At 42.2% G+C, this 17,162-nt stretch overlaps 1 pseudogene; it reads left to right on the top strand.

Annotated features, from left to right (window-relative positions):
* The first annotated feature begins 3,000 nt into the window (after positions 1-3,000).
* Positions 3,001-3,354, top strand: LOC147583574 (cytochrome c oxidase subunit 6C pseudogene; annotated as a pseudogene).
* Positions 3,355-17,162: the final 13,808 nt, after the last annotated feature.

The raw sequence follows: 17,162 nt of genomic DNA, 5'->3' as shown, positions 1-17,162 counted from the left end.
CATTGCGGTATTTCAACTTCTCTGTATGTTTGAAAGTTTTTCAGAAGTTTGTGGGGAGGGAAAGTGAGTGTCCCACATACCTGTCTGCCTTGTTACGTTCCCCTTCTGGAAGGTGTGCACTGTTATTAATGCCCTGCTCCTCTTTTATGGGTTTTAAAGGGGATTTTATGGGTGTGTACGCATGCACGCACGCACAGGCACACACATCGGTCCATCGGGTTATTTCCGGTACCGCATTTATAGAATTTAGTTTCTGGAAGCTTTACAAGGGTAGCTGTTGTGGAAAAGCCATCCAGGTAAATTCGCCCAGTCCCTTTCCCAGGTGTTAGTAGCTATTTTATTCCCGCGGTTCAGCCCTAGAGGGCGCCCGCTCCACTTGACTGGCGGCAGCAAGCGGCAGAAGGCGCGGAAGCCACAGTGTCAGGGCGGCCACGTGACTCATGAAAAGTGGGGCCTCCAGAAGTATAAATACGTCTGTTCTCTGGCCTTAGCCACATTTTCTGTGGGTTGCAAAACTTAGACTAAGAGCCCACATTTTGGCTTCGCAGCAGGAAAGACTGAAAGAGTGAAAGGTTGCCCAGAAACCTTCACCCACACGCTGTACCGTGAACTTTTGAAGGATGGATACAACACCCCATTTCCAGGCACTGCATAGCATCCCAAACGTTTTGCAGCTGATTATGGGACTACATTAAAAAATGGTTTTTGGCTAAAGGAAAGCCATTTTATTTAATACGTTAGAACCTGTTTATAACGCTGGGGTTGGAAGATGTCTCTGAATTAATAACACCAGTCTTATTCTATGTGTAGTTGTTATATTTAGGTAGACAAGATTTCACATTTTCTCTGGATCTGTGTAAGAACGAGCTGTATTGTAATAGTGGGTGTATAGCTTTAAAAACGTATTTAAGTCGACACTAACGGATAAATGACTAGCTTAAGTTAGTCAGATAGAAATGTTTTATTATTAATGTTGAATATGTACAGCAACTTGCAGTAGACTAAAAATTTTTGCCATTAAGAATGTGTACATAAATATCTGTTTTCAGAAATGAGTCTCTTTGGAAAATTTATATTTTTCTTAAAATACAGACTAAATATAGCAATACAGCATAGTTGTTAGGAAAACCAGCTTTGCTACTCAAAGAATTTGAGCTGCAAACATAGTCATAAAAGAAATGGGTGAAATGATTTATGTATAAGATGATTTGTGGTAACTATTTATAATAATATTTATAATGACTAGTGACAATAGCAAAAAAATGGAAATAAATATTCAGGTTTTAGATGAAAAAAATATGTGGCACAGACATGAAATGGAATATTATGAAGATACAAAAGGAGTAAAGAAGACTTTTGTATATGAGAGGCATATCCATCTTTCCACTTGACTAAAATTTCTTCAGAGTGGTGTTAAAGGGAAATTTGAGAAATCAGGTGATGTTTCAACCACAATTTTCTTTTCTTTTTTTGAACTTTCTATTTTGAAATAATTATATATCCCCAGAAAGTTGCAAAGATAGCACAGAGAGGTCCTTGTACCCTTCATCTAGTTTCCCCCAATGGTTATGGCTCAGGGAACATAATACAATATCAAAACCAGGAAATTAATATCACTACAATGTGCATGTCTGCTATTTTATCACCTAGGTAGTATTGACTAACCACCAGAACTGTTCTGTCACTGCAGAGATCTCCCTGGTGCTACCTTGTTAGTACCTACCCTTCCCTACCCCTGGTAACTACTAGTTAGGTTTCCATTTCTAAAATGTTGTCATTTTGAGAACTTTATATAAATAGAATCACATAGCAGGAGATTGTGGGTTTTTTTTCCACTTAGCACAATGCCCTTGAGATCCATCCAAGTTGCTTCCTGTATCAGTAGTTTGTTCTTTTTATAGTTTAATATTATTCCATGTAGTATGAGTGTACCACGGTTTTGTTTAATCATTCACCTGTTGTAGGACATTTTGACTGTTTCCAGTTGGGGGTTATTGCAAATAAAGCTACTGTGAACAATCATGTACAGGTTTTTGTGTGAACATAAGTTTTCACTCCTCTGGGATAAATGCCCAGGACTGCAACTGCTGGGTTGTAGGATAAGTGTATGCTTAGTTTTCTAGAAACTGCCAAATTATTTTCCAGAGTGCTGTACCATTTTACATTCCCAAACACAGCTTTCTTTTTATACAAAATGTTATTGACTACTGTTAGCACATGGCACTAGGCCAAAAGCACATGAGAATCGAAGATACTTTTAGTTTCTAGAAAAAATAAATTTTATATATATTAAGTGAAGAGAAAAATACAGGTCAAAAGTAATCTCTGCTGGGCCATAGTCCTATGTTTATTGTGTCAGGTTTTCAAAATGAGTCTTCCCTTACCATCAAGCTAAGCTTTTGTTGGAAAGCTACAACACTTTGCACAGGCCACCTGTGTTTTCCCCGGATCTCTGACCCTTGCTTATATTCTGCCCCAAGGCTCCCCATGAAGCTTAGGCTTATTCTGGAACATTCTACCCCCAATAATAGTCATGTAGAGACCTTAGAGAGTCATTTTGGAATCATACCCTCCCAGAGACCTCTGTATCTATACAACCTATCCCCGGTTCCCCAGCACTAAACATCATTAAAACTCTATTGAATAGTCTGTCTACCCTCACCCCACCCTTTAAGCTTTAGTTGTTAGAATACACAGGTGAGGTCACATTCCTCTGTGTTAGAAGCGCAGGCTCCAGGGTCATTCTGCCCTTCCTGGTGTCCTTGGACAAGTAACAACTCCTGAGCCTGAATTTCCTCACCTTTACATTTGAGGGGATAAAAACGGTACCAGCTAACAGGGCCATTGTGTTATCTGCAGATAGTCACAGAATGTCTGCTATGGGCTGGCTGAGGATACAGTTAACAAAGGGAAGCCCTGACCTCAAGGATCATAACTAAAAGAGCAAATACAAGTACAGTGTTCAGGTATCAGTTAGGAAGGATGTTGGATGTCACTACCATGACTTCTAGTGCTTTGATTAAACCTCAGAGGTGAGGCCTTCTTGCCAAGTGTCTGCGATTTCATATTGTTAGAACATTCACTGTATCCCTGGGGGTTGCAGCTTTCTATATGTTTGCTATGGCCGAACCAAGAAAGAGGGCATATGCAGACTTCTGCAGAAATTATGATTCCACAAAAGATTTTGAGGAGATGAAGAAGGCTGGTATCTTTCAGAGTTGCAAGGTGATTTTTGGAATGTAAAGAATTTCTTTGGGTTGAGTTCCATGGAAGTTTCTTACTGACCTGTGTTCCTGAACTATGAAACATGAATACTGGGTTATGGAATAGTTTCTCTTGATTAATAAACAACTAATAAATACTGTGGACAGTAAAAAAAAAAAAAAAAAAAAAAAGAAAGAAAGAAAGAAAAAGTACAGTGTTCAGCCTGGCTTTTGGCCTGTTGTTGGCCTCTGAGAAATGTTAGTTGTTTTATTATCATAGCCAAACTTAACACTTATTTATGTATTAAATAAGTATTTAATGGACTTGAATGGAATATGAACCCAGTATTACACATTTGCTCTAGTATATTTGTATTCATTGTAGTCAGACATTAATCACCTTTAATTGTAGGAGCTGTGCTTGTCTCATGCCCTTGCTAACGTCAAATCAATTGCTGATCAAGGGACTCCATTTTGTGCTTAAAACTTAGGATTATTCTGAATTTAATACCTGGAATATCAGATTCAATAAGGGTCTCTTGCTGAGCACACAACTTTGAAGGAAGAGTCTTTTTTTTTTTTTTTTTAATTCAAGTTAGTTAACATGAAGGAAGAGTCTTTATACAAACTTGTAAAAAAGTCCCTTACAGTGTGTTTGGAAGGTTCATACACTATTAAAAGACTCCAACAACAATAAAGAACACTTATATTGTTTATAAAAGGTGGCCCATTTCATAAATACTTAATCAGAAATACAAACTTTATGGAGTGCCTGGCTGGCTCAGCTGGTAGAGCATGTGACTCAATCTTGGGGTCGTGAGTTCAAGCCCCACATTGGGTGTAGAGCTCACACACACACACACACACACAAAATTTAGCAGAGGAAAAAGAAACTCTTAGAGGAAATTTTCATTTTTAAATCTGTAAAAATGCCAAATAATGTGGCCAAAAAAACCTCCAAAAACATGGCAGCCAATTGAATGCAAAAATAGTCCAAAGAGCCTTGAATTTTAGGTAAACTGTGCATAATGCAAATTGGTAAATGAGTGAACTGGTCACCAGGTAAGTTTATCAATAAAACACATGGCTCTGCTCAGTCTGTTCCTAGGGCAGAACCAACATAGTGGCCACAGGCAGGTTGAACATTATGATAGTGCTGGATGAGAGTGTCCTGTTGGCTGAGCTTAGGTTATATCCCTGCTTCCAGGAAGTGGAAAGAGGGATTTGGGGCCTCTCTGACTTATAGGGAAAGTTGAGACCCTGTTCCCCACTGTGACCCACACAACCACAGCGGTGTCCAAATACAGTTGACCCTTGAACAACATGAGTATGAACTACATGCACAGGTTCCGTGTTGCTTATGCACGGATTTTTTTTTATAAATGTGGTACAATGCTGTAAATGTAATTTCTTTTATAATTTTCTTAACATTTTCTTTTCTGTAGCTTACTTTAAGAATACAGTTATATATATAAATATATTATAAAATATGTATCATATATTTATATATTTATAATGTGTTGATTTACTTTATGTTACCAGTAATGCTTCTGTCAACAGTAGGCTATTGTAGTTAAATTTAGGGAGAGGCAAAAGTTATACTCAACTGTGCGGGAGTCAGCACCCCCAACCGCTGCATTGTTCAAGGGTCAAATATAGTAACCAAGAGATGTTCATTATAGTGAATGAATAGTCAGGTAACATGAATTCCAGCCACAGTTCAATGACCATCCAGTAATGTGACTTTGCAAAAGTTCTGTAACCTCTCCTCAGCTTGAGTTTACTCATGCATAAAGTGCCAGAGTGAACTTAAGATGGTCACTACCGTCCTGTAAGCACTAAGATTTCCTGAGATTTCCTGCTGTTAGAGCTCCCCTCATGCTGTGACCTTTCCAGTAGACTGGAGGCTAGGATGGAGATAAGGAGTACCATTTTTTGTTAGAGGCTTAAGACAGCCAAGACTTCCTATAGCAAAGGTTAATGTTCTGTCTCAAAGATCCATTTCCCCAGGCTCTCTGAATGTAAATGTCAAGGCAATGAAAACAGTGAAATCTAGGCTCTGGTTCCTGTAGAGTCAGAGGCACTCACCTCACACGGTGCAGCCCTAGAACGAAGGGCTGCCTCTGTGGCCTAAAGCTTCGTAAACTCAGGTTTAGGCTGTCAGCCCTGATTTAAAGAGATTTGGTGGTTCAATTTGCTTCTGGGAGAGAACGGACATTCACAGCAGGGCTTGGGGGGTGGGCTAATAGTGAAACCTGAGCTGGCTTCTTCCCTCTCTGGAGGGGCAGGCAGAGTGAGTCACCTGTTTGCACAGAAGGCTGTGGTAATCAAATCCACAAATTCACAGGCCTTATGCCTTCACCACTTTAAACCATAAAGGTGTCGCAACATAACAGTTTTAATTGCTAAACCGTAGCTGCAAACCCAAATTTCTGGATTTAATCAGAGCTGGGTGTGAAAGGCTGTGTGAATGGTGCCGTTTTTCTGCCAGGTGCATTTATTCCTCCTCTCCTTTGCTTCCTTGTTTGTCCTCAAGCTCAGACCAAAGGCTTCTGGACATTTGCCATCAGCCTGCTTTCCAACAGATGATGGGCCTATAGTGGCCATGACAGGTTTGCCTTCTTTTCTATTCCTTGCTGGAATCTGTGGACCTTGTATCCACCCCAACCTCCTGGGAACAAGCAACTCTGAATTCTTCTTGCCATAGCGGGTATGAATCTCAGTCTACAACTTGGGTGGAAAAGAAATAAGGCTTTCTTTCCTAGAACTCCATTCAATGCATGCCTTCCCCCTCCTTAGCTGATATAAAACCTCTATCTGCAGTCTTTTCTAGGCGTATATTCCCCACTTCTCAGCAATACAACCATACTGAGCATGAGTATGGGTTTTAAGGAAGGCCAAGGTTTAAGGGTTTAAGGAACGCTGAGGGTTTAAGGAAGGCCAAGATAAGGGAGAGGGATGACTCTGGCTCTGAGTCATCAGTCACATGGTTGATGGAGGGATCTGTTGGCCCTGCCCACGTGGTCCCTTTGGCAGGGTCCTCTGCTCCTTTGTTGACATTATCAGTCCCCCGGAATCGTTCTGAGGTTGTCCCAGTGGCTGGCTGTACCACCTTCCACAGGCTTTCAGGTTCAGTCAGTATTCCTAGAATCCGTTCCTTTCTTGAATAGGAGGAAGGGAGAAAGGAAAATATAGGAAGAACCAACAGTGTGGTTTAACACCCTCCTGCATAATCCAGGCTGGCAGCCAGCTCTCCCTTTGTTCCAGCTCTGTGTTTGTAAATGGGGTTGTACAAAATATAGATAGTTTTTCAAAAGGAATAGTAAAATAATAAAAACTTAATATTCTGTAACCTCAACTGAGTAAGTTCTGAACCCAGCACCATCTGATTTAATCAGCACACTTGCCTTTTGAATGAAGTACTATTATTATTTCCATTTGACAGATCAGAAAACTGAGGCTCAGTGAGATAGGAAACTTGTTCAAGGTCACACAGCAAGTTGTAGGAGAGCTGGGATTTGAATTTCAGTCTTTTGACACTAGAATCCAAATCCTTATTTATAAGCAATGCATATTAGATGGGGTTATTTTTAATGTCTATTTTTGAGAGAGAGGGAGAGAGAGAGGGAGACAGAAGATCCATAGCCGGCTTCATGCTGACAGCAGACAGCAGACAACCCTATGTGGGGCTCAAACTCACTAACCATGCGATTATGCCCTGAGCAGAAGTCAGATGCATAACCAACTGAGCCAGCCAGGTGCCCCATCTTAGATGCTTTGAAAGAAAATGTCAGACCTGTGACCCTAGTGTGGCATTAGAAAATTCTGTTTTCGGGGCGCCTGGGTGGTGCAGTCGGTTAAGCGTCCGACTTCAGCCAGGTCACGATCTCGCAGTCCGTGAGTTCGAGCCCCGCATCGGGCTCTGGGCTGATGGCTCAGAGCCTGGAGCCTGTTTCCGATTCTGTGTCTCCCTCTCTCTCTGCCCCTCTCCCGTTCATGCTCTGTCTCTCTCTGTCCCAAAAATAAATAAACGTTGAAGAAAATTCTGTTTTCATGCAGTTTGTACCATAGTCCAGCCCTTCTCTCAGTGGGACTATAAAACAGCACCCAGCAGTTATTGTAGCTCAATAAATAGTTGCTTGAATTGTATATCTCATAAGCATTTGCATTTTCAAATACTTTTGTGTTTGGTTCAGATGTGGCAAAAAAAATTGAGAGGTCACTGGCAGCATTGTCGTATCTAAAAAAATAAGAAAAACCCTTCTGGGACTTCTGGCTGGCTTGGTTGGTATAGAGCATGTGACTCTTGATCTTGGGGTGGTGAGTTCAAGCCCCATGTTAGGGGTAGAGTTTACTAATAAAAAAACAGAAAAGAAAAGAGAAAAAACCCCTTCTAGTTCTGCTTAAATTTTTGTTTGCCTACTGAGACTTCTTCAACTCTTCCTTTGACTTCCCAGCTCCCATCCAAACTCACTGAGGATAGGATGCCCTGTAGGGTTTTGGCATGTCTGACCTGGCTTTTAAATCCTGGCTCAGACACTTGCCGTTTGTGTGACCTGACCTGGTTTTCATGCCTCTCTGAGTCTCCACAAAATGTCCATAAAATGAGAGCAATAATACAAGTCTATGAAAAGTAGGCATTCAATGTCTACTTCCTATCTCTGTTAATTATATCAACCACATCAGAGTGTTCTATCAATTTAAACTTATACTTAAGGTCCTTCTGAAAACTCTTAAAGGATGCCATTCCTTTATTTATTATTTATTATTAATTATTAATTATTATTTATTTATTTATTTATTTATTTATTTATTTTAGAGAGTGTGAGCAGGGGAGAGGGACAGAGGCAGAGAGAGAGAGAATCCTAAATGAGTTCTATGCTTAGTGTAGAGCCCAACATGGGGCTTGATCCTATGATCCTGGGATCATGACCTGAGCCAAAACTAAGAGTGGGATGCCCCATCAGACGCCCCTATCATTATTATTATTATTTTTAATGTTTGTTTTTGAGAGAGAGAGAAAGAGACACAGAGCACGAGTCGGGGAGGGGCAGAGAGAAAGGGAGACAGAATCCAAAGAAGGCTTCAGGCTCTGAGCTGACAGCACAGAGCCCCATGCAGGGCTCAAACCCACCAACTGTGAGATCATGACCTGAGCCGAAGTCAGATGCTTAACTGACTGAGCCACCCAGGAGCCCACAATTTGTCTTAGTCTAGGTCACAATTTTACTGGCTTTAATCATCTGCATATACCTTTACAATTTTTGTGTTTTCTATTTAATATCTGTGTTCTTACTAGTATGGTTCCTTAAATTGATTAGTTTTTAACTCTGTTCTAGACCTAAGGAATAGTGTCTGTGACATCAGTGGCTTGATGAGTTAGGTGTTTTCATATATCTTAGAAAAAATACATAATTAAGATATCAAATAGTTGTCTATGTGCCACCTAAAGTTATTTCATGGGGCACACTTAAGAAACACTAATTTTGTCATATTTATATCTATATTTTAGGATGAAAAACCAGTAATAACACACAAAAAAACTGTGATGGCATGTTTACTATTGTATGCTTCTACTTATATGAACATTTAGGAAAGGCAAAACTCTAGAGACAGAAAGCAGATCAGTGGTTGCCTGGGGCTAGGGATGGAAGTGGAGACTGACCTTGAACAGGAACCAGGGAAGTTTTCAGAGTGATGGAAGAATTCTAAGATGATGGTGGTGATGGTTGCACATCTGTATGAATTTAGACAAATTCATCAAGCTGTGTGTTTCAAATGAATACATCCTATGGTTTATAAATTATATCCCCAAGAAGAAAGAGAAAGAGAAAAAGAAAAGAAATGATCAACCAGAAGGGGGCCTGAGGAGGCTCCTGGAGTCCAGGTGATGTTTTGTTTCTTGATCTGGGTATTAGTTACAAGAGTATGTTCACTTTGTGAAAATTTATCAAGCCATTCATTTATGCTTCATGTACATTCCTACATGAACATTATATCCCAGTAACAGGATTTACTAAAAGAGAGAGAGAGAGAAGAAAAAATCAGCTAAGATGGGGGGGGGGGGTGGGGGGCGTACCGTAACTTCCCAATAAAAAGTTGCTACTTTCTTGTTTATTATTTTTTGTAATGACATCATCCTGCCAACTTAGTTTTATGATGTGAAGGGTTTAGGTTTTATGTGTCTTAGTTCAGAAAGGGTTATGAAAAGATATATTTAGCTAATCACACCAGTGCTGTAAGAATGTCAGCGGAATTCATTGTTTCTTAATTATTCATAGCAATTATCAATGTGGACAATATTCAACTTGCAACCAAAACAAATGGATGTTTGAAGAGGCCTTGGTGGAACAATCAAATCATCAGTCTCAAAATGTCCCCTCTCTCAGCCCAGTCCTGCTGCCTGCCAGTGTTTCAATTCTATATTTATCTTTTCAAATCAGCAGTGTAGCAATTAGTTATTATAATAGGAGCTACCAGTTTATTGTGTGCCAACTTCATGCCAGGCACTGCATTATCAGAGTTTTTCATACTTTAATTGCTTCATTTCACTGTCACAACAACCCTGCCAAGAAGTTTTTTTATACCATTTACAGATGAGGAAACTGAGGCTGGGGGCTCCTGAGTGGGTCCAAGCCCATATTGCTGGTGAGTGACAGAGCCAGAGGGCAAGCTGGAGTCCCACCCATGTACTTTGCTATGTCTTGGGACCTGACGTCAGTGACAGGAAATAAGTGACATGTGTAACAGAATTCTGAAGCCCGAATCATGGCTCTTCACGCAGTTACTATAGTTACTTCTCTACATGATGCTCTCGTTTTTGCTGGGATAACAATGGATCCACTGTTAGCCATTGAGGTGTTTGAACCCCTACCTTCATCATGAAACCCGAGAGACATTTTAATAGGTTTAAAATAGCATTCCTGCCTTTTAATCATATGCTTTTATTTCAGAAGCTCCTGGAACGTTAACAGATCTCGTACTATGGCAGCTTTACCAATATTATTTTTTTCCACTTTGTGTAAAACATAAGAGCTCTCTAAAGGTAATACAACCATATTTAGACAGAGACCTGAAAAACTCCATGACAAAAGTGATCCATTTGGCTGGGTGGGAGGTGCATGGATGCCCCCTCACTAGGTTGAGGGAGGGTGTGGGCATCTGGGCAGGAAGATGTATGGAAAGAGAGGCCTTGGATATGGTAGGAAGGAGAGGCCATAGGGCCTTGGGAGAGACAGCAGAAGAGGCAAGAGCTGTGTCTTACAAGTGGATATGGCTCTTGCTAAGCTAATAAACACATGCAGAGGAGGTGGTTTGGATTAGGAATGAGGTGGGGGGGGGTGTTGGATGGGCTAAATGGGTGATAAACATTAAGGAGGGCACTTGTTGGGATGAGCACTGGGTGTTATATGTAAGTGATGAATCACTAAATTATTACACTATATCTTAACTAGGATTTATTTTATTTATTTTTTAATGTTTATTTTTGAGAGAGAGACAGAGACAGAGAGACAGAGCATGAGTAGGGGAGGGGCAGAGAGACACAGAGACACAGAATCTGAAGCAGGCTCCAGGCTCTGAGCTGTCAGTACAGAGCCCAACGCAGGGCTTGAACCCATGAACCGTGAGATCATGACCTGAGCCAAAGTTGGACGCTTAACCAACTGAGCCACCCAGGTGCCCCTTAACTAACTTGGATTTAAGTTAAAAATAAAATAAAATAAAATAAAATAAAATAAAATAAAATAATCATAATATCTAAAAAAAAACAAAAAAGAATGAGGTGGGAAGACAACCAAGGCCTGAAATGTGTTATTGACAGGCATTCAGAGCACTGAGCTGTCAGGGAGAATAAGGACTCAGAATCTGGGGTTTTCTTGCCTCCTGCATGCCAGCTGCCCAGGCTATGGTCAGGCAGCTTTATTCCCTTTGGACTCGTAAGGCCCATGAAATTCTCAGATGTGGCACATTGAGACACTCATGGGACTAAAGACAAAAGCCAGAGCTTCTGATTCCTGGTCTAATGTCAGATCCATTCTCTCTAATTACAGAGTCATAATGGTGAAGAGGATGGGGACATCCAAGGACCACAGGGCCTCTCTCTCAACACTGGTGAGAACCAGTTTCCTTCCCCTGGTTCTGTAGCTCCTGGCAGAGTTCTGGAAGCTGATTAAAGAGAAGATCAGAAATAATAGGTAATTAGAAACCTTATAAAAAGGAAAAATGCTCTCATCAAACTTACCAAAGCGTCTCCATGGCTGGAAGTGGGGGAGGCATTGTAAAGTACTGGCTTCAAGGGTCACTTGTGCCAAAGGGGTGGCCTAGAGGCTGCGGCAAGTGTTCAGAGGGACTAGGGCTTGTCCCCAAGGGCTGAGTGGGGAGAAGGTTTAGAAATGTATTTCTCAACTGGCCAGCCAGTGAGTAAAAGGCTAAGGAATGCCTTTTAGCAGCCTCAAGAGAACCTCAGCCCAGTGAAACCAGTGGTACAAGGACCAAAGGGGACTGAGGGCAAGAAAGGGAGACACACACACACACACACACACACACACACACACACACACACACACACAGAGGAGACTGGATTCTGTCAGCAAAACAGGCAGAAGGAGTGGACTTCTCCATTTGCCAGTTCCTCGGGTGTTTGGAATACTCTAGGAGGGGTAGTTGGAAGGAGCTCAGCAATGTTTTGGGTCCAGATGATCTATGCAATTAGCTGTGATAGGGTTCCTTACCTCTGGGGGTCCCTAGGGACCATCCCCAGCTTGGGAGGGGTGTGGGAGGTATATGGAATGCAACAGGTGGGCTGAGTGTAGGTTTGGCCCCCAGGTGGTCTGGTTGGACTTCAATAGCTCTCTGAGCAATGGAGCAGAACCCCTCAACTTCTGGAGGTAGCTCTCTACCCAGGGGATCCTCACAGCCTCTTCCCAATTTAAGGTTGATGTATACACTCCCTCCTACCCCTTTTCGTATACCTTGCTGGCCCTCCCATTTGAATGTTCAAGAGACTGTTTTGGAAAAACCCCTAAAGGGACACAGACTGTTTATTTTTGCATTTCTGCTCCCCCAATCTTAAGGCTCCCTTTAAAGCTGGGGGTGGGTGAGTAGGGGCTCTAAGTGACAAAGACAAGGCAGGGGGTGGAGGAGGGGTGAGAAGAGGAACTCCCCACTGTGGGTAATCATCCCAGAGATTCATCCTGCATTTTGGGCTCAGTTTCATTTGCTGGTTCCTTTTTTCCTCCCATCTTCTTTACCTTTATCTCCTCTGTGCCCTTTCATTTCTCCACTCAGTAAACCTTACTAGCCATTTCCTGTGGCAGGGCTGAAACTGAGAAAACTCACTTTGGATGAAGACTGAGACACAGTTTTTCTGTCAAGGAGGTCACATTCGAAATCAGTTTCAAAACAGAGTGAGCTTTATGTTTAGTGGGGGCAAACAGGAGGGTGGTTTGGGAGCCCAGTTTGTTGGGGGGTGAGCAGACCTGAGACGGTAGGGGTAGAGATCAGGGAGACCTCCCAGAGGAGGGTGGAACTGGTGCTGGTTCCTGCTGGGGCACTTGTATTTAATGCAATATTCACAAGATACTTTTCCTAAAACAATTCTTTGTTGTTTATCTGAGATCCAGATTTAACTGGGCATCCTGCATTTTCATTTGCTGAATCTGACAACCCTAGTTTCCTCATGAACATATAGGAGTTAGCTGAATAAATAGAGGGACAGGAGAGAAGAGCACTCCTGCAGAGGGAACGGCATGAGCAAAGACTTGGAGGTGAGGGACCCCAGGCTTCATTGAAGGGACTGAACATTGTCCAGTGGCTGGAGTGCAAGGGGGAAGAGAGGGTGTGGAGGGAATGCACCAAACCAGCACATAGTTGTTGAGTGTGTACTAAGTACCAGGCACGCATTGTACTCACAGGGTGCCCTTCTGAGACAGATAGACACAGCTTCTGCTCTCAGGGAGCTCACGGTTCAGCTGAGAGGCAGTGAGGTGGGGAGAGAGGACAGGCACTGTGGAAGTTACAGCTGGGGGAAATCAGCTTGGCCAGGAGGTCAGAAAAGCCCTCTCTCAGGAGATGACAATATGCTGAAGGGTGAGGAGACAGGCATGCTGAGGGCTGGGGGAAAAAATGTTCTGGTCTAAGGGAATAGCATAATGGAGGGCCCAAATTAAAAAAAAAAAAAAAAAAAAAAAAAGCAAAAAAAAAGCACAGTGGGGTCCTGGATACTCAAATGTGACCAGAGGGGCAGAGGAAGAGACTGGATAAGTGAGCAGGGGCCCGATCACACTGGAGGGAATTTGGGCTGGATCCTGAAAGCAATGGGAGCCACTGAAGGAGTTTAAGGCAGGCAGGGTGACATAACCAGCTTTGTGTTCTTAAAGGTGACTCATGCTGGAAAGAAGAGGATGGATGGGTAGTGTGGAGGCAGAGATGAGGGTGATGAGGGAGGGGGCTCCTGCAGATGTCCAGGGCAGACAAGTCAGTGGCTTGGCCCAGCGTGATCGTGGTGGCTATGAAGAAAGAGAGAAGGAGAGGTGGATCCAGGCTGCTCTGAGGAGGAAGACTTGGCAGGGCTGGGTTATCCGGCACTGGGAAGTGAGTGGGTGGGAGGAGCAGGCGTGACTCAAAGCTTCTGGTTTGGACAGATGGGAGGACGGTGGCACCACTTGCTTAGCAGAGCTGGGGACTTGAGAGGTTTGGGGGTGGCAAATTGACAGAGTTGGGGTTTTCACAAGGAGAAGGTGAAAAAACTGGTGGTGGGCCATCAGAGAAGGGTGTGCAGAAGGAGAGAACCGGGGGGGAGCCAAGCAGAGTTGTGTTCAAATCTCTTCTCTTACACTCGGCTGTGTGGCCTTGATCAATGACTTTACCTCTCCTTGCCTTAGTTTTCTCATCTGTATGCCAGGATGATGCGGGTAGTCTGTCCTCAGAGTTGTGAGAGTGTGGTGAGCAGCCTTGGAGGGGGGGAACCCAATGATCCCCACCTCCTGGTACTCGCATCCTTGTGTGGTACCCTCCCACACTGTCCTAGGGTTGGTCTGTGAGACCAAGGGACTACATGTATGTCATTTTCAAGGCTATATTATAAAAGGCTTTGTGGCTTCTGTCTTTCCTCTCTTAGATCACTCGTGCTGGGGATACCCCAAGCTGCCATGTTGTCAGGAGAGGCTCAGGTGAGGAGGAACTAGTGCTTCCTGATAAAAAGTACCTGAGTGATCTTGGAAGTGGACTCACCAGCCCTGGCCAAGCCTCCAGCTGACTGCAGCTCCAGCTGACTGCAGCTCCAGCTGACATCTAGATTGTAAGAGGGCTATCTACCTAATCTGCTTCCAAATTCTTGACCCATAGAAACTCTGAGATAAGAAATGCTTATGGTTTGGGGCGCCTGGGTGGCTCAGTCAGCTGAGTGTCCAACTCTTGATTTCAGCTCAGGTCATGATCTCACAGTTCGTGGGTTTGAGGTTTGTGTCGGGCTCTATGCTGGTGGTGCAGAGCCTGCTTGGGATTCTCTCTCTCCCTTTGTCTCTGTTCCTCTTCCCCTCTCCCCTGCTCATGTGCTCCCTCTCTCTCTCTCTCTCTCTCTTTCAAAATAAATAAACATTAAAAAGAAAAAGAAATGTTTAAGTTTGGGAATGATTTATTATGTGGCAACAGAGAGCTGACCTGGAGAGTAAAAACACTTAGCACTGTACCTGGCACACAGTAGGGGCCATAGAATATGCAGCATCTGAGTTCAGGAGAGAGGCCTGGGCTGGATATATGGATCTGAGAATCTTTCGGCTTAGAGACAAGGCTTAGAGACAATAATGGAATCATTGGAGGTGGCTGAGCCAGTCTACACAGATGGATAGACAGGAGAGGATGGCCTAAGCAAGACACCTGGGCAGAGAGGGGCTGTAAAGCAAGAGGAGGAGCATCTTCATGAGAGAAGGAGGACCCGCAGGGAAAGGAGGGAAACTAGAACAGGAAGTGGGAAGAGGCTGTCTCCTGACGGGGGTGGTCAACAGCATCACTACAGGGGTGCTGAGGGAGGGGGTGGGGGGCGGAGATCTGAGGAGGTTCTTTTGGATTCAGCAACAAAGAGATTCCTGCTGGTCCCACAAGAGCTATTTAGGTGGAGAGAGTGAGGCCAGATTGAATATTGTGGGTTGGGGTGTCAGTATAAACACTTTCCACCCCCAAGTCCCAAACCGAGATGGTTTACAGGAGAATCCTATAGAAAATCCAAACTACAGAAAATCCCAGTCTTATAGGAGCTGTAGAGTGAATAGGCACCCACTCCTTAATTTATTTTATGAACTCATGTAACTTTGATAACAAAACCAGACAAGGAGAGAATAAGGGAGGAAATTAGTAGGCATATCTCATTCATATGAGATATGGATGCAAAAACCCTAAATAAAACCCTAAACAAAAACCCTAAACAAAATATTAGCATATGCAATCCAGCACTATATTGAAAAAATCATCACAAAATCATCACACATCATCAAAGGTATGTTTATTCCAAGAATGTATGGACAGTTTAATATAATAAAATCCACGACTAGATTTGGGGGAAAAGGTCCCACCTTAGATAAGATTCAACAACCATTCATCATAAAGCAGAATAGTGCTTCCTTACCCTCATAAAAGGTATCTATCAAAAATCTACAACAATCACTATTTCAAAGGGTAATATATTAGAAACAGTCAAGAACAAGATAGAAATGCCCACTGTCATCATTGCTATCCAACATTGTACTGAAGATTTTAGTGCAGTAATACAAGGAACAGGAAATAAAGACTGGATGGGGAGATACCAAATGTCATTACTTGCAGACTCTATGATTATTCAACAGAAAATTCGAGAGAGGCTATAAACTTATTAGAACTAAAAAAGAGTTCAAGTTTGCTGAATACAAGCTTATTATATAAAAATGAATCATATTTCAATAAATCAATATAAAATTAAAATTATAAATAATTTTAATATATTATAAAATATATATTTGAAAATGTAATTTATAATAGCAATAAAATTTTTAAGAGATAAATAGGAATGTTCTGAGAAAGCATCTGACACAATTAGTTCCTCTGTTTTTAGTTGAGGAAATAGAAACCCTAAGAAGGGAAATGATTCCTCTAAGGATACCAGTAAGCCAGGGGCAGTTCTGGATTTTTAGCTGCATCGCATCCTAAAGAGCTGAGTGTTGGTTAATTTTGGCATTGTCTTTCTTTTTGTAAAAAAAATAAAATTCATTGTATTTTCTGATTATAAATTCAGTGTCTGTATATTCTAGAAAATACAGAAAATTCAGAAGTACATTAAGAAGTAATAAACCACTGGGGCATCTGGGGGGCTCAGTCGGTTAAGTGTCCGACTTCTGCTCAGATCATGATCTCGCCATTCATGGATTGAGCCCTGCATTGAGCTCTGTGCTGACAGCTCAGAGCCTGAAACCTGCTTCAGATTCTGTCTCCCTCTCTCTCTGCTTCTACCCTGCTCATGCTCTGTCTCTCTCTCTCTCAAAAATAAACATAAAAAAAGAATAAACTACTAGCATTCCCATCTTACCACGGAGAGAACTATAATCAATGTATTTTCTTCAAAATTTTTGTCTATGTATCTTTGTGTTTTTAAACATAAAATTAGGATTATACCACGTATACCATTTTGTGCATGCCTTATTTCATACACATTTCCCTGTATCCTCATCTAGTCTTTTTGAATATAATATAGCACGGAATCATATTGATTAGGCGTATGCCATTTATTTAACCTATCGATTTGAATTTTCAGAGAAAAATGAAATCATGAGATATGACTGTGATGATCATGCTGATAAAAGTTAAACCCTAGAGCCAACTCAGGCACATGCAGACATGAAAGCAGGTGCGTTTCTAAGGCCAGAGGTTATCCCGCTGGAGAAGAGGAAAGGACAAAACCAACATTTACCTGGCAGGGGACATCCTGCCTGG

Source organism: Puma concolor, chromosome A2 (genome assembly GCF_028749965.1).
Source record: "Puma concolor isolate L17-30 chromosome A2, mPumCon1.1.hap2, whole genome shotgun sequence".
Classification (NCBI taxonomy): Eukaryota; Metazoa; Chordata; class Mammalia; order Carnivora; family Felidae; genus Puma; species Puma concolor.
The sequence above is the reverse complement of the archived record's forward strand: the minus strand, read 5'-3'. Positions and strand labels throughout refer to the sequence as shown.